The 18,691-nt window shown below is 38.9% G+C and overlaps 1 long non-coding RNA gene across 1 annotated transcript in view; it reads left to right on the top strand.

Moving 5' to 3' along the window:
- The first annotated feature begins 239 nt into the window (after positions 1-239).
- LOC115895238 overlaps positions 240-18,691 on the top strand; it is a 221,400-nt gene continuing 202,948 nt past the window's right edge. The window contains exon 1 of the long non-coding RNA XR_004055435.1: positions 240-304. This is a non-coding gene — a long non-coding RNA (uncharacterized LOC115895238). The remainder of the gene's footprint in view (positions 305-18,691) is intronic.

The following is an 18,691-nucleotide window of genomic DNA, read 5'->3' as shown; positions in this document are numbered from 1 at the left end:
CAAATCTCCTAGTTCCTCTAGCAGGGAGAGTTTTCCCGCGGAGTCTCGGCTTGCGGCCGGAAGCCACCTTAAGGCCGCCCACCCGGAAGCCGTCGTCTTGGCAACTCGGTATCGTCCCACCCCCTTTTCTTAGCAACGCCTATCACCTTAGACCGCTGAGGCCAGCCGGGCTTCGATTGGTTCCTCTGTCCTTCACTCTGGGAGACGTTTGAGACAGAGTCTCTAGAGCTCGCATTTGAATTTGTGGCGCTTGTCCGCGAGTTGCGGAATGAAGCTGAGCGATTCGGAAGCAGGGATCTCAGGGGTGAGCGACCGCGAGGGGAGAGAGACGAAAAGGGCGGCCGGAACTGGAGGGGCGCCGAGTTAAACAGGAAAGGGCAGCCGGAGTTTGAGGGGCGCCGAGTTGAACAGGCCAGTTCCAGATAGAGCGCTTCAGGCGGGCTGCTTCGCTCCCCTGAGGCAGGCCCTCCGTCTGTTCGCCTGCTGGTAGTAGCCTCTAGGTTTTTCCCTCACGTCGTTTTCCGGCAGTCTCAGAGACGCCACGCCAGCCCCCTTTCTGCTGCCCCTGATGGAAGGCTCCTCTTAATGCTACCTTCCCTCTTTCACAAACAAAATGTCTCTCAGCTTCCTTCCTTCTCCAACGTGCTTACACCTCCCCCAAGTATAATTCACTCCCCACTGATATCTTTGGTAATTTCATCCTCCTCTTCATCACTAACACTGAGACACGGGGTGCGTGCACTTGACGATGTGGAAAATTGGCTTTCGCGCAATCTGGTGAGCGTCCGACACCTCACAAATTGAATCCAAAACCTTCCTTATCCAGAAAAGATGCTGCTGTCCTACTCTTCCCGACCGGGATATTGTAACGTGGAAAGCAGCAAGCGACAGCGTTTTATAAAGCGCTACGAAAGTAAGCTATTGACGCATTCACATCGGAAACATAATTATTTTGTTTTTGGTCGGACCTTGTTGATCCATACGTTTCGTATCGGGTTTATGGTTACTGTTCAGACTTTGAAACGAATAATGCCAAAAGTTACGTTGGAGGACAAACTCTGAGGATTGATCCGAAGCACAAAAGTCGCCACTGATTGATACCTTCTCTTCGTTAACCTTTAGCTTATTTGTCTGATACTTCTCCCACCCCAGTGGATTTATTTTCCACTGAGATTTATGAACATTTTAGGAGTTTACAGTCTAAATAGACAGCTTTCCCCACATCTCCTGTATATGAAATGTGGATATCAGTGGGACCCAGTCCAGTTCTAGACGTTTCTTTTTATATATATATATACACACACACATCTATATAATTTGTTGTATATCTATATATTATATATAATATATATGATTTTTTAAGTAGAAATAAGCAGCAAAACAGAGTGTTTTACTTCTATGGAATGACTGTCATTTCTGAGTTTTAAGACTTGTAGTTCGGAGGGAGGTGCAATGAGAAGGCTGAAACTTACATGAGCACTGATTTAAGGATATTAGAAAAGTCATTTCTAAGTTTGGAGGTCCACGCCTGTAATCCCAACCAACACTTTGGGAGGCTGAGGAGGAAGGATTGCTTCAGCCCAGGAGTTTGAGACCAGTCCAGGAGTTCAAGACGATAGTGGGACCCCATCTCTATAAAAAAATTTAAAATTAGCCAACTGTGGTGGTGGTCGCCTTGCTCCCAGCTACTCAAGAGGCTGAGGTGGGAGGATCACTTGGGCCGGGAGTTCCAGGCTGCAGTGACCAATGCTCCTGCCTATCTCCAAAACAAACAAACAAAAAACAGAGAGATAAAGGTAGTAAGGTAGTATATGAGCACAGGGGCATACCAAAAAATAAGTTGACAAGTTATTGCATCCAGAGTCTTTTTGAATTAACAAGAAATAGGAAAATTCTTGATCAACATGAAGAGTGAAAATAGTTTGTGTGCCTTAATTTTTTTGATGTTTTATATTAAAATAATTTTATGGTGAAATTCTACCAGCATATACCTGAATATAATCTCATAATCCTCTTCCTAACCATCTCAGGCATTATTTTTCACATGAGAACATTAGCTCACCTGAAATTGGCTTTTGTATATGATGTGAGGAATGGCTTTAACTAAATTTTTTTTCATTGTTCGGTTGCCATTTTGGGGAGATTAGTCTTCAGTTTTGCTTTATTGTGATTGTCTGGTTTTAGAATTAGGGTAATGGTGTCTGACATCTTTAAATGATCTAGGATGTGTTGTATTCTCCTCTACTTCTTGAAAAAGTTTGTATAAGATTGGCATTTCATTGTTAAGTGTTTGATAGAATACATCCATCTACGGCTGGTATTTTCATTTTGAGGAAATTTTCATGAAATTAAGAAGTAAATTCTATTTGCCTACATCTTTACCATTTCTGTCACTCTTTATTTCTTGTAGATCCGTATTTTCATAATTTTCCTTCAGTTTGAGTAACTTCCTTTATTTAATACTGCATGTTGGTGAAAGATTCTATCAGTGTTTGTTTCTTAGAAAATGTTTTTATTCAACTTTCATTTTTGAAAGATCTATTTTTAAACTGGATATATAATTCTAGGTTGACTTTTGTTTAGCACTTTAATTTTCTATTGTCCTCTGGCTGTTGTTTTTAGATATTTGGTGTCATTCTTATCTTTGTTCTCCTGTATGTAATGTCTCCCCCAACCCCATCCCACCTCACCCTCACTTTTGAAAAAACAAAGTTGGGCATATTTAGGCATAATTTGCATATGGTAAAGTTGACCCTTTTAAGGAATATTGTTCTATGAGTTTTGACAAATGTAAAGAGTTGTGAACTACTATCACAATCATTTTTAGTGTATCTGTAAGTCTGTAAAGTCCTCTCATGCCCTTATCATTGATTTTCTATCCTCACTATTGGTCCCTAGCAACTCTTGATCTGATATCTACTGCTATAGATTTGTGTTTGGAGGCATCATGTTAGTGGAATCACATAGTATGAGCTGGTTGTGCCTGGCTTCTTTCACTTGATATAATACTTTTAAGATTCATCCATGTTCTTGCATGTATCACTAATTTTGTCTTTTAATGTGTGAGTAGTATTCCATTATATGTATTACCACAGTTTGTTTATCCATTCAACAGTTAATGGACTTTGAGTTGTTTCCAGGTTTTGGCTGTTAGTAATAAAGCTGCTATAAACATTTGGCTACAGGTGTTTGTGTGGCCATAGATTTTAATTTCTTGCTTGCTTGCTTGCTTTTTGCTCTCTCTCTCTCTCTCTCTCTGTTTTGTTTTGTTTGTTTTGTTTTGTTTTGTTTTGTTTTGTTTTGTTTTGTTTTTGAGGTAGGGTATGACTCACCATAACCTCGAATTCCTGGGCCTCAGCTTCTCTGAGTAGCTGAGACTACAGGAGCATGTCACCATGCTAACTAATTTTTAATTTTTTGTAGAAACATGGTCTTGCTATGTTGTCTAGGCTGGTCTTAACCTCCTGCCTCAAGCAATCCTTCCACCTCAGCCTCCCAAAGTGTTGGGAATACAGGTGGGAGCCATCATGCTTAGCCTTAATTTTGTAAAATACTTTCAAACCTTTTTCAAAAGTGGCTGTCCCATTTTGCATTCCCATCAGCAGCATATGGCAGTTCCAGTTATTCAACAGTCATATCAGCCCTTGGGGTTGTTAGTGGTTTAAATTTTTTTAACTATTGCTGTAGGTGTGTACTGATGTCTCATTGTAATTTTAAGTTATATTTCTCAGATGCTTAATGAAATAGAGTAGTTCATCCACTTGTTATCTGAACATCTTTTGTGAAGCATCTATTAAAATGTTTTGCCTTTTTTTTTTTGAGATGCAGTCTCACTCTGTTGCCCAGGCTGGAGTGCAGTGGCGCGATCTCAGCTCAGCGAACTCCCCCTCCTGAGTTCAAGCAATTCTCCCACCTCAGTCTCCTGGGTAGCTAGGATTACAGGTGCACACCACCATGCCCAGCTAATTTTGTATTTTTAGTAGAGACCAGGTTTCACCATGTTGGCCAGGCTGATCTCGAACTCCTGACCTTGGGGATCCACTTGCTTTGGCCTCACAAAGTGCTGGGATTATAGGCGTTTGAGTCACCGAGCCCGGCCTGTTTTGCCTATTTAATTTGGTAGTTTTATTGAGGTGCAATTTACATACAACAAATTTCATACTTTTAAAGTGTATACTTTGGTAAGTTTTGACATGTACCCATGAAACCATCACCACAATCACATTAATGTACATCTTAACCTCCTGCCTCAAGCATGGAGGTTCGAGGTTCATGGCTGAACCTCGAAAACATGTTGAGTGAAAGAAGCCAGTCACAAAAGGACATATATTGTATGATTTTATTTATAAAAAATTTCCAGAATAGGCAAATCCATACAGATAGAAAGTAGATTAATGGTTGATAGGGGCCAGGGTAGGGGAGAATGGGAAATTACTGCTAATGAGTATAGAGTTTCTTTTTGAGATGATGCAAATAGTCTGGAATTAGATAGTTGTGGTGGTTGCACAGCTTTATGAATACTCTCAAAACTATGAATCATACACTTTAAAGGGTGGATTTTATGGTATATAAGTTATATCTCAATAAAGCTATTGCGAAAAAGAGAAAAATAACTCTAGTTGTGATCTAAGGGGCTGTTCGAAAAGCATTGTTTGTAATAGTGGAAACATGGAAACTAAATGTCCATCAGAAGAATGATAAAAATGGTTGTATATTCTTAAAATGAAAGTGGTGCTATTAAAATAATGAAGCCAAACAGTACGTATCAATATGATATATCTCACAGTCAATTTGAGGGGAAAAACATTGTAGAATAATCTATAACATATATAACAGAATTAGAATTTAGAAATATGTAGAATAGTATATAGTTTAGTAAAAGTATCAAAAATGCATGGGGATCATAAACATCAGCTTCCAGGTGGTAATTAGCTGTAGTGATCACTTATGGTACATGTACCTGGTGTGGATGGGGGGAAGAGGAGGGGGATGTTATTAAGGAAGTATTCACAGAATGTTTCAACTATATTGGTAGTGTTTTATTAAACTGCGTAATAGGTATACAGAAGTTATTTTTAGATTTAGAATATTTCAAATAATTTTATAAGAATATTTGCAGGACAGAGCAAAATGATAGTAGATGATTTATCCCATGGAAGGGATAAACCATCAAGGTAAAGATTTTTCACTTACAGGAGTAGCTAAATCAAATGTACAACTGAGGCCGTACGTGGTGTCTCATGCCTGTAATCCCAGCACTTCCGAAGGCCAGAGCAGAGGATCCTTTGAGCCCAGGAGTTTCAGATCAGCCTAGGCAACAAAGGAGACCACGTCTCTACAAAAAATTTAAAAAATCAACCAGGTGTGGTGGCGCATGCCTATGGTCCCAGCTACTCTGGAGGCTGAGATGGGAGGATGGCTTGAGCCCAGGAGGTTGATGCTGCAATGAGCTGTGATCACGCCACTGCACTCCAGCCTGGGCGAGAGAGTAAGACTCTTTCTCAATCTGTTCTGCCATAGTAATAGAAGAAAAAAGAAAAAAAAAAGTAGAACCAAAGGCAGACAAGAACCAACTGAAGAAAGGATGATTTGCATACATGAAGTCATAATCATGTACCTTTTTTTAAAGTAGTTGTGGTATCCTTTGGGAATGTTACACCAAGCAAAAATGTAAGGTATGATGACCTAGAAGCAATTTCACTAATGCATATTTTGCAAAGTGTTATTACTCTCAGAAGTCAAATCAATGCCTTCTAGGAGATTTTTGAACGATGTAAAATAGTCTCAGAGGGAGGAAACAGTAAGGATGTGGAATGTGAGGAAAAACCTTAAGGAGATCATTCTTACATGGCATGGGAGCTCAGTTTTAAGGTAATCACCTAGTCAGGAAGTCCCCTGAGAAACAGATTACACAGCTGAAACAAAAGGGTACTTGAATGATTTCTAGTTCATAAAAAATACTGATATCAGACCCCATTCTAGTATCAAGGAATTATGAGGCTTTGATCCCTGTCCTCAAGGAGAACAGAAATTTATTCTAACTATACCATCAAGCCTGTTTCCTGGGAAGAGAAACTTCTGTACAGAGGGCTTTATAGGAGCTGTGAGTTCGGGAGTCTAGGATCATTTAAAAAGCATTACCCAGAGATCTGTGAGGGACAAAGGAAGCTCAAGGGATTTCCAAAAATCCAGACCTACAGAACATGGACAGGGATTATAAGAACTTTTAATAGCTTCTTAAATTTAAAGACATTCTCTCTTGTGGGTTGAATTGTGTCCCTCAAAAAGATACATTCAAGTCCTAACCCCTAGTATTTGTGAATGTGATCCTAATTCAGTGACTGGTTTCTTTATAAGAGAAAGGAGGCCAGTCACAGGGGCTCACACTTGCAATCCCAGCATTTTGGAAAGTTGAGGCAGGAGGATAGCGTGAGCTCAAGAGTTTGAGATCAACCTGCGCCACGTAGCAGGACATCATCTCTACCAAAAATAAATAACAAAAAAAAAAACCCCAGGTGTCCCAGCTACTCTGGAGGCTGAGGTGGGAGGGTAGCTTGAGCCCACGAGTTTGAGGCTGCAGTGAGTTGTGATTGTGCCTCTGCACTCCAGCCTGAGCAACAGAGTAAAACCTTGTCAAAAAAAAAAAAAAAAAAAAAAAAAAACAGAAAAGAGGAGAGGGAAATTTGGATACGGAGACCTCGACACATACACAAACAGGGAAAGAGGTCATTTGATGACAAGGGCAGAAGTTGCAGTTATGCAGCTGCAAGCCAAGGATCAAAGAATTGCCTGCAACCACCAGAAGCTAGGGAGAGGGTAGGAAGGATTCTTCCCCAGACACATCAGAGGGAGCACAGCTGTGCTGAAATCCATCTGCACCTTGATTTCAGATTTCTAGTCTCCAGAACCCTGAGAGTAAGTTTCTGTTTCCAGCCACCTCTTTTGTTGCAATTTGTTACCACAACCCCAGGAAACATACCCTCTTCACTAGGTACTACCTAGTTCCCTATAGCAATTAGCAATAAAACACTTAAAATGACTGTTAGGCTTGCTTGGTGGGGCATAAAGAACAAAATACAACATAGGGGATGTGTGTCCGTATTCTGTAGTCCTCAAGAAATAGAAGTACCAAGAGTAGTTGGTGACAGCTTTGGGGAAGAAAGGAATAAGACTTTTTTTTTTTTAAAGGATATATACAACATGATTTTTTTTTTTTTTTTTTTGAGGCGGAGTCTCGCTCTGTCGCCCAGACTGGAGTGCAGTGGCTCAATCTCGGCTCACTGCAAGCTCCGCCTCCCGGGTTCACGCCATTCTCCTGCCTCAGCCTCCTGAGTAGCTGGGACTACAGACGCCCGCCACCTCGCCCGGCTAGTTTTTTTGTATTTTTAGTAGAGACGGGGTTTCACCATGTTAGCCAGGATGGTCTCGATCTCCTGACCTCGTGATCCGCCCGTCTCGGCCTCCCAAAGTGCTGGGATTACAGGCTTGAGCCACCGCGCCCGGCCAACATGATTTTTAAAAATCATTTTTTATTGAAGTAAAATACACATATATAATTTGCTGTTTTTACCATTTTAAGTGTACAGCCCAGTGGTAATAAATACATTTATATTTTCTTTTTCCTCTTTATTTGCCCCTCACTCCTTCCCTTCCTGGCCCCTGGTAGCCAGCAATCTACTCTGTATTTTCAAGAGATTCACTTTTTAAGCTCCCACATATGAGTGAGAACATGAGATACTTGCCTTTCTGTGTTTTGCTTATTTCACTTAACATAATGGCCTCCAGTTTCATCTATGTTGCTGCAAATGGCAGGATTTCATTCTTTTTGATGGCTAAATAATACTCCATTGTGTATATATATCACATTTTCTTTATTCATTCATCCATTGTGGACAGTTAGGTTGATTCCATACCTTGGCTATTGTGAATAGTGCTTCAGTAAAACATAGAAGTGCATATATATCTGATTTATTGATTTCCTTTCTTTTGGATGTATACTCAGTTGTGGAATTGCTAAATCATATGGTAATTCTATTGTAAGTTTTTTGAGCAGCCTCCATACTGTTTTCCCTAGCAGCTATGCTAATTTACATTCCTACCAACCATATGTGAGGGTTCCCCTTCCTCTACATCCTTGCCAGCATCCGTTATTGTCTGCCTAAGACCTGTTTCTCTGGTAGAGTAGAGCCAGCCTATGGCAGACATACCCTGTAGGAGTTTCCTGTGTTACTATGTGTGATCCTCAAGGTACAACTTACCCATTCCTTAGAGTGGCTCATGCCAAGCATTTGACCTTACTCTCAAAAACAGTTACCATTGCTAAGACATACTCTCAAAAGTAATGATCATTGCTGGGGAAAGATAATAAGTAGGAATCATAGCAACAGCTAACATGTATGGGAACTTACTGTTACCTCATTTGATTCTTTTGGCACACTCTGTGCTAGGTATATCTCCCTTTTAGAGATGAGGAACTGAGGTTGCTAGAAAGTTGACTTATCTATCCTCCAATTTAACACCTCAAAAAAAAAAAAAAAAAAAAAAGTCATCCCGTCTCAAGAGAATGAGGAAAACAAGAGTTTAGGAATTGAAGAGTACTGATTAACAAGCATATGAGATTCTGAACTTAGACCTGTTGGATAATGGAAGAGTCAGTGTAGATATTTTAATTACATGTTCTGAAGTTGAACTTATGCAACAAGTATCTTGTAGCTGCTATAGAAATAAAAATGTAATTTATCAGCTATTCTATGAAGATAATAACTCATTTACTACATTTTGCTAGTTTTGTTCTCACTTAAAAAATGGATTAGAAGCTGGACACAGTGCCTCATGCCTGTAATCCTAGCACTTTGGGAAGTTGAGGCGGGCAGATCACTGGAGGTCAGGAGTTTGAGACCAGCCTGGTCAACATGGTGAAACTCTGTCTCTACCAAAAACACAAAAATTAGCTGGGCATGGTGGGGCATGCCTCTAGTCCCAGCTACTCAGAAGGCTGAGGCAAGAGAACTGCTTGAACAGAGGCAGGGCTGCAGTGAGCCCAGATTGTGCCAATTCCCTCTAACCTGGGCAACAAAAAGAGACTCCATCTCAAAAAAAAAAAAAAAAAAATGGATTAGAGATAATTTTTTTTAACTTGTATGTCCTCAAATGTCTTAAACCCACAGTTTTATTTTTTTTTCAGGAAATTAAGTTTTCTTGTTCCTGCAATATGGAGAAAAAGATAACCTAAAATGCTATCCCTTACAAACACCTATATATAGCTTATAAGAGGCATTAAAAAAATAAGGGAAATCCCTAGGGTCTAGAAACAATCAGGGAGCTGTAGGCTGGTAAAACTGCTGATAAGAAAGAGTTATAGGTCTCACTGTTCAAGAGCCATGGGTTTTAAAGTCATATAGCCTCAAGAGATAAGGTCTTGGGGTCCTTAAGAGTTCAGTGGTTAGAAATGAGACACCTGCAGTTAGACCTCTTAACATAATTACTGATATATTTGTGTTTAATCCCAGCACTTTGGGAGGCCCAGGCGGGTGGATCACCTGAGGTCAGGAGTTCAAGACCAGCCTGGCCAACATGGTGAACCCACATCTCTACTAAAAATACAAAATTAGCTGTTTGTGGTGGCATGCACCTGTAATCCCAGCAACTCGGGAGGCAGAGGCACGAGAAACTGCTTGAACCCGGGAGGTGGAGGTTGTAGTGAGCCAAGATCCTGCCACTGCACTCCAGCCTGGGCGACAGAGCGAGACTCCGTCTCAAAAAAAAAAAAAAAAAAAAAAAAAAAAGATATTTGAAGTTGTGAGTGTGGTAAGAGCTCAGAAAGAAGAGAAAGGAGACAAAAGTAAAGGTGTCTTTGGCAATAGCAGGACAAAAGGTAATATGACAAGTAAGTAACTGAAATACGTAGTCTTCACTTCATTGGCTATTGTTGTGTTGTATATTTCTGGTATTGTTGAAATATAAGCATTTTATCAGTGAAGATGTTCATAGTAGCTTTTATTATACTGTTAGATAAAGTAGTAGCAACCTAAAATATTCAATAGTAAGAGACATATTTAGGGGCAGCATTGATAGTGGTTATGAACAGTATGAGCTTTGTGGTCAAAAAGGTTAAGTCCTGGCTCTATCACTTACTAGTTGAGTTCCTTTGGTACTTACTTGTTTAGTGCCTCACTTTCCAACTTTATAAGGTTGTTTTGAGTTTAAAAGACTTAATATGTTTGTTCCCCTGAATGTTGAAGTAAGAAAATAAAAATTTTAAAGTTTAAGAGTTAATATTTTTAAAGTTCTTCAAACTGCCTAGAATATGTTAAGTACCATATGAGTGTATCTTCAATAAAATGAATTGTGGAGTGAATTGTGAAGTAAATTGTATCTATTTAATAGAGTATCTTACTGTCTTTAAGCAATGCTTGTAAAGACAAAGAAAATGAGTATTTTGTCAGATCACGAACAAGCACAATACAAAATATCTATGATATCATCTCCATGAATATAAATGAAATATAATGACTACTAAAAGGAAGTATAACAAAATATAAACAATGGGTATGGGAAGTATAGGTGACTTTTTGTAATTTATATCCGTCTGTAATATATTCATATATTTTTAAAAGTTTTCTCTTTTGTTTTCAAATAGATTTAGAACAGTTTTAGGTTGTTCACAGGAACATTGAGCATAAAGTATAGAGTTCTTGTTCACCCTCTGCTCCCACAACCACACAGTTTCTTCCCCTGTCAACATCCTGCATTAGAGTGGTATGTTTGTTATAACTGACATGTATCTATCATTTTAGTGTCATACAGAATGGTTTTATTGCCAGCCTTGGCAACTTGCCAAAACTTTGTCTCTACAAAAAATGCAAAAATTAGCCAGGCATGGTAGATTGGCACTTGTGGGCCCAGCTGTTCGAGAGGCTATGGTGGAAGGATCTCCTGAGCCTGGGAAGTCAAGGCTGCAGTGAGCTGAGATCTTGTCACTGCACTCTAACCTGGGAGAAAGAGCGAGACTCTGTCTAAAACATATAAAAAATATAAAGAATAGTTTCATTGCCCTAAAAATTTTCTATGCTTTACCTATTCATCCTTCTTTCCCTCTAACCCCTGGAAATCTCTGATCTTTTTACTGTCTTCATAGTTCTGCCCATTCTAGAATGCCATGTAGTTGGAATCATATACTATGTAGCATTTTCAGATTGGCTTCTTCCACTTAGTAATATACATGTAAAGTTCCTTTGTGTCTCTCATGATTTGGCAGCTTATTTCTTTTTAGTGCTGAATAATATTCTATTATATTGATGTATCATAGTTTATCCATTTACCTGCCGAAGGGCATTTTGGTTGCTTCTAAATTTTGACAATTATGAACAAAGCTACTGTGAACATCTGTGTGCAGGTTTTTATGTGAATATAAGGTTAACTCATTTGGGTAAATACCAATGAGGAAGATTGCTGGATCAGATGGTGAAAGTATATGTAGTGGTATCTCATTGTTCTTTTAATTTACAGTTCCTTAATGGCATATTTTGGTGAACATCTTCTGATATGTTTATTTGCCATTAATGTATCTTCTTTGACGAGTTATCTGTTCAGAATGTTTTGCCCATTTTTAAATTGGGTAGTTCATTTTGCTATTGTTGACTTTTGAGAGTTAGGTTTACGAGTTAGATTCAACTGTTTTCTAAAGTTATTTTTGACAAATGCTCTAGGGAAAATGCTTTTCACACTGGTAAGCTCTGGATCAGTTCAAATAAAGACAGTATATGTGGAGTCTTCCAGGTCCAATAATGACAGTACTCTGGGAATAGGGCTTTGAAAGAGTTTCAACTTCTTGGACAGTCGTTGTTGATTCTGGCTATTGTTTTTCAAGACTCCTGTGTTGCTGTGGTTGGGCAGATGGGCATAGAGCAAATTTAAATGCCACAAATCTCAGCGTTCTTACCAAGATTTAGCTGCGGTTTTGTTGTCGTTGTTTTTGTAACAGTCATTTTCTGGATTGCTGCAAGTCTTTGGTTAGTTTCTAGTGTTCTGAAAAAGTTGGGGTTTGTTTGTTTGTTTGTTTGTTTTTTCTTGTAGTCTCATTGATTTTATGGCGGATTTTCAGAGGTTTTTTTTTTTTTTTTTGAGATGAAGTCTGGCTCTGTCAACCCAGACTGGAGTGCAGTGATGCCATCTCTGCTCACTGCAACCTCCGCCTCCCTGGTTCAAGCAATTCTCCTGCCTCATCCTCCCAAGTAGCTGGGATTATAGGCACCTGCCACCACACCTGGCTAATTTTTGTATTTTTAGTAGAGGCAGGTTTTCGCCATGTTGGCCAGGCTGGTCTCAAACTCCTCAGCTCAAGTGATCCACCTGCCCTGGCTTCCCAAAGTACTGGGATTACAGGTGTGAGCCACTGTTCCCTGCCAGAGGTCTTTGAGTTTTTTAGTGTTGTCCACTATCTTTTTTTGTTAATAAAGCCATAGAATTTATAAGCTAATGGTCTGAGATCTGAAAGATATTCCTTTCCTGTGGAACCGTACAACAAGATCTCAATTATTTGATCAAGGAAAGTAATATGCTGTAAGCATAGCATGTCAGTTTATAAATTGTATCGATGCCAGAACTGGATGAGCCAAACTTTGCTCTGTAAATAATGACTGATTAGATCTCATTAGCATATAACATAGAATGGTTTATATTTTTTAAGTTTCAATGAAGAATTATTATTTAAATAATAGTTAATCTAATAATACACTATTTCACGGAAAACTATTTTGCTATCTGGAATGTCTCTTGATAGAATGGCTATGTTTATTTGTTTGTTTTCCCCGAATGTTTTATAAGCAGTGTAATATTTAAAACTGGTGTTAGCTTTTTATTTGAATTTCCTGAATATGCAGCAAGGATTTTTGAATCTTTGTTACTAGATTTTATTCTTCTCTCCAGTTGTTGCTGTGTATGGAGTATTGTAGGTAGAAAAGAGAGGAAGATTGATTTGTAAATAATAGGTCAATCTGGCTAGACCAACTGTGTAGAGGTCATGCTGTTTGAGGGTGACCTGCTAACATTGTGGAAAGATTTTATTGTACTTTCATTTTATGAGTTTAATTATACATGCAGAGTGAATGGAAGGTGTAAATGCAGTTGGTTTTGTGGTGTTCCATTCAATGCGATGGTCATTTTATATATTAAGTGCCTACACTGAAAATACTGGGGAGAGAGGTTTTAAATATGTCTTTTATTATCTATGAATTTTATAAAAAAGTGCAATGTAGCCAATCATATTTGAAATTCTTACCTGTTTTGCTCTATCTGATCTGGTTCAGTTATATTTGCAGTCTAAAAATTAGGATGCCAGTTTACTGTTGCCTGAGGATATATTGTGATATTTAAAATATATTTCTTTTTTTAAAAAATTAAGCATATTTATATATTTATTATTTTTTCCGAGACAGGCTCTTGCTTCATCACCCAGGCTGGAGTGCAGTGACCTGCATTTCAGTCTTGGCTCATTGAAGCTTCGACCTCCCAGGCTCAAGCAGTTCTCCTGCCTCAGCCTTCCAGTAGCTAGAAGTACAGGCGCATGCCACCACACCTGCCTAATTTTTGTATTTTTTGTAGAGTCAGGGTTTCACCATGTTGCCAAGGCTAGCCTCAGACTCCTGGCCTCGAGCGATTGCACACCTCTGCCTCCCAAAATACTGGGATTACAGGCATGAGCCACTGCGCCCAGCTGAAAATACATTTCATAGTTGTAGTTAAATCTCATAGACTTGGGTGATCTGCTCGTTTTTCTTGTGATCTGAAATGGAGGAATGAGTGATGGATATTTGAATAGTTTCCTTCCATCTGGTGTTATTTTAGTAACCACATTAATAGGTGGGACTTGATAAAATGTAGACCATTCAAGTTTTCCAAAGGATTAAATGTTATATGAAGACCTACCTTTTTTTATAGGTCTGATCTTTGATACAGATCATGTACTTAATTTGTAGTTCTGCTACAAATGGTAGGAAAACAGAATGCTTTGTGTCAGTGTTGTTGTGTGTGTTCATTGCTGGTGGATGCATTTAGAAGGCATTACAAGAAAGCAGAGCTCAGAAAAGAATTGTCATTTTTGAAAACAGGAATGAAAGGGAATTAAAGGGAACTATGGTGTTGGGAGAGGCACAATTGCTTCTTAATCCTAACTTCACAAAGATAAAATTGATAAAGGCTTTAAGTGATAACGGCCAATTAAAACTCAGTCTTTTAGTAAGGATCAAATCAAGGGCCTGACCTTCACGCCCATTGTTAAAACCTTAAAATTGATCACGTCTCAAAATGAATTTCACCTATGGGTATGCTTGAAAGTTCTTTGAATTGAACAGAATATTTCATGGAAAAGAGTCCCTGCCTCAAATCCTTGATGGGCCCAAAATTCCCGTAATTAAGAAGAGAAATGAAAGCAAAAGGGAAAAAAAAGATGTAGCAGACCTAAGAATGTCTAGAAAAGAACTGTGGATGTAGCTGTTGCACTAAGGCTCTGACTAAAATAAGGTAGATGAGAAGCCTATTTATTAACTTTGTGAGAGAAATGCATATTTTAGCTAAGTAGATATATCACAGTTTTCCAAAATGGTTGCACCAATTTACACTCTCACAAATAGTGTATCAGGCTTTTAAATTTTAGTCAATCTTGCTTGAGTTGTAGCAGTCTTTTAATGAACATTTCTTTGATATCTAATGAAGTTGAACATGTTTTCTGATCTATATTTTGTGTGTGTGTGTATGATGTGTCTGTTCATGACTTGTTTTTGTGGTTTTGGTTGTTTGACATGCAGTAAACTGTACTAATTGCAGCAGCTTTAAGTGTATAGTTCAAAAAAATTTATTTTTTTACATCTGTAGATAGATCCAGATTAAGATACAGAACATTTCCAGCAGCCCATAAAAGTCCCTGTGTTCATTCCCAGACCACCCTTTGTCTTCCCAGAGGTTACCACAGTTCTCATTGTTATCAGCATCAATTAGTTTTGCTTGATTTTGAACTTCATTTAAAAGTTTGAGGCTGGGCGCAGTGGCTCACGCCTGTAATCCTAACACTTTGGGATCCTGAGACGCGTGGATTGCTTGAGGTCAGGAGTTCAAAACCAGCCTGTCCAACATGGATAGGCTGTCTCTACTAAAAATACAAAATACTAGCAAGGCATGGTGGCAGGCACCTGTAATCCCAGCTGCTCGGGAAGCTGAGGCAAGAGAATCGCTTGAACCCAGAAGGTGGAAGTTCTATAAGCCAAGATGGCAACGCTGCACTCCAGCCTGGGCAACAAGAGGGAAACTCCATCTCAAAAAAGAAAAAAGTTTGCTACTTTCTGTCTAGTTTCTTTTACTTAAAATAATATGCTATGTCATTTATGTGTTTGTAGCACTCTTTTGCTCTTTTTCATTGCTATGCAGTATTCCACTGCATGAGCCATCATCCTCAAATGAGTGATCCAGAGACCAACTCTCCAAAGCAAAGAGTTTATTCAGGAATAGCAGAGGACTGAAGTCCACAATAAACATGCCATAAGCAGACTATAGGTACATCCAAGAGGGTTGGGGGCAAAGGGGAAACTTTTAAAGACAAAAAACAAGTCCACATAAGCTGTACAAGACCATTGGCTACAGGGGCTTGTTGCAGAAACTGACATCATTTCATTGGTGGAGACAGCCATTGCAAGGCAAGTGTCCTTCTGCAAGTGGCTTATCTGGTTGGAGGAATTTCCCGTGATAAGGTAGTTACAAGTGTACATGTAAGACAGGCAGGAATTTCTTGTGATAAAACCTGTTACAGGCATTCATATATGAGGGCTCCTTCTTCCTGACCTGCTGACTCCATTTAGTTAGTTTGACATAAGTCAAATATGCCATTTCGGTACCTGCATCTCTCATGGAATATACCACAATTTCTTCATGTATTCTCTTATTCATAGACGCCGAGATTATTTCCAATTTTTGGCTATCAAGGGTAAAGCAGCTGTGAATGTTCATGTGCAGTTGAAAAGGAGATTATTTTTCTGTTATGGGTGTTTAAATGTATAGATACTGATAAAGCTTGTTTTGTTTATGTCTTCCACATCCTTTTGTGTTTTCTGTACACTTGTTTTGTACTAAGTATGAGATTTTGATATTTTCTGTTTGGTTTCTTTCTTTCTTGCACCTTTATTTCTTTTTGATTCTGTTTTATTAAAGCAGTTGTGTTATTTGGTGGATAGATACTCATAACTATTGCATCTTTATTGGAAATTGTAGTCTTCAGATCATAAAGTGTTCTTTATGTCATGCTTTTAGGTCTCAGTTCTCTCATGTATTACAATACCTACTTATTGTTTTCATTTGCCTTGAATACCTTTTTTATCCCTTGTATTTTTAGCCTTTCTGATTCACTTTAATTATGTTTCTGTAAAATACAGTGTAGAGTTTCACTTTGAATCCATTTGAAATTTAACATTTACAATTTAAAAAATAGGTAAGTTAAATCTATTTACATTCATTGATATGGTTATGTGGTCTCTGACATTATTTTATATACATTTATTGGGTGTATTATATTTCCTTCATTTCTTTCATAATCTATTAATAGTATGTTCTTTCCCCACTCCTTTTTTGTTTTTTGTTTTTGTTTTTGTCTTGTATTTTGGGAAGTTTGTGTTTTCATTCTAGTGGTTACTTTTATATTATTATTTATGATGCTCTTAATTTCCTTCATTCTCCTTTTACTTACTTAGGTTTCAACTGTTTGGATTGTCAGTTTAAATGACATACTTCAGTTCCTACCTACTCATTATTGTCTTTTCTTTGTTGCTGCCAAGAAGTCTGACACTGATTTGATTTCGCTTCCTTTACAAATAATCTCAGATTTGCTCTTGTTTTCCCTACCCTTGGATGGATTTTTAAAAAAATCTTTAAAGCCTAGTTGTATATTGCAGTACATCTCAGTTTAAGTATTTGTAACAGTTTTTCCAAGTTCTTTGTAGGCCTTTTTAATGTATACATTTATATCTTGTTTTATTTCTGATTTTTCTTTGAATATTGCAACTTTATTTATTTACTTTTGAGACAGGTTTTCAGTCTGTCACCCAGGCTAGAGTGCAGTGGCACAATCATAGCTTACTGTGGCCTTGATCTCCCAGACTCAAGTGATCCTCCCACCTCAGCCTCCTGAGCAGTTGGGACTACAGGCGCACGCCACCATGCCTGGCCAATTATTTCACTTTTTGTAGGGATGGGGTCCCACTTTGTTACCCAGGCTGGCCTCGAATTCCTGAGCTCAAACGATCCTCCAGCCTCAGCCTCCCAAAGTGCTGGGATTGCAAGTATGAGCCACCACACTCAGCCTACAACTTTATTTATTTATTTGTTTATTCGTTCATTTATTTATTTATTTAATTTATTTATTTTTTGAGATGGAATCGTACCCTGTCGCCCAGGCTGGAGTACAGTGACACGATCTCGGCTCACTGCAACCTCCGCCTCCCGGGTTCAAGCGATTCTCCTGCCTCAGCCTCCTGAGTAGCTGGGATTACAGGCATGCACCACCATGCCCGGCTAATTTTTTTTGTATCTTTAGTAGAGACAGGGTTTCACCATGTTGACCAGGCTGGTCTTGAACTCCTGACCTTGTGATCCAACCACCTTGGCCTCCCAAAGTGCTGGGACTACAGGCATGAGCCACTGTGCCCAGCACCCTACAACTTTATTTTTAATTAGAAAGTTTTTTTTATACAGATGGGGTCTTGCTATCTTGCCCAGGCTGGTCTTAAACTCCTAGTCTCCAGTAATCCTCCTGCCTCAGCCTCCCAAAGTTCTGGGATTACAGGCATAAACCACCAATCCTGGCCATTTTCCTGATTCTTACTACTCTACTTCTTTATTTTGTTTTGTTCTCTTGGCTGTTTTTATGGCTTTGTTCAGTTATACATATTTTATTTTCAGTCAGCCTTGCCCTCTCTTGGGTACTTTATAATTTATTTTTCATTTCTAAAATAATTTTTGTCTTTTTTTTTTTTTTTTTGAGTCTCACTTTTTCACCCAGACGAGTACAGTGGCATGATCACAGCTTACTGCAGCCTTGACCTCCTGGGCTCAAGTGATCTTCCTGTCTCAGCCTCCTGAGTAGTTAGGACCACAGGCGCATGTCATCACACCCAGATAATTTAAAAAATTTTGTTTTGTTGATGGGGGACTCTCACTGTATTACCCTAGCTAGTCTTGAACTCCTGGGCTCAAGTGATCCACCTGCCTTGGCCTCCCAAAGCCCTGGGATTCTAGACATGAGTCACTGTGCTTGGCCATTTTTGTCTTTTTTAATCTTAATTTTTTGGGCATGAAACCAATTACATCTCATTTTAAATCTTTCTGACTTTTGCCTTTTTTTTTTTTTTTTTTTTTTTTTTGAGACAGTCCTGCTCTGTCAGCCAGGTTGTAGTGCAATGGCATGATCTCAGCTCACTGCATCCTCCACCTCCCGGGTTCAAGTGATTCTTGTGCCTCAGCCTCCCAAGTAGCTGGGGTTACAAGTGCATGCCACCACAGCCAGCTAATTTTTGTATTTTTAGTAGAGATTGGGTTTCACCATGTTGGTCAGGCTGGTCTCAAACTCCTGACCTCAAGTGATCCACCTGCCTCAGCCTCCCAAAGTGCTGTGATTACAGGTGAGAGGCACCACACCTGGCCAGAATTTTGA

This window comes from Rhinopithecus roxellana, chromosome 20 (assembly GCF_007565055.1).
Source record: "Rhinopithecus roxellana isolate Shanxi Qingling chromosome 20, ASM756505v1, whole genome shotgun sequence".
Taxonomy (NCBI): domain Eukaryota; kingdom Metazoa; phylum Chordata; class Mammalia; order Primates; family Cercopithecidae; genus Rhinopithecus; species Rhinopithecus roxellana.
Note: the sequence above shows the minus strand (reverse complement) of the source record. Positions and strands in the feature narration are given on the sequence as shown.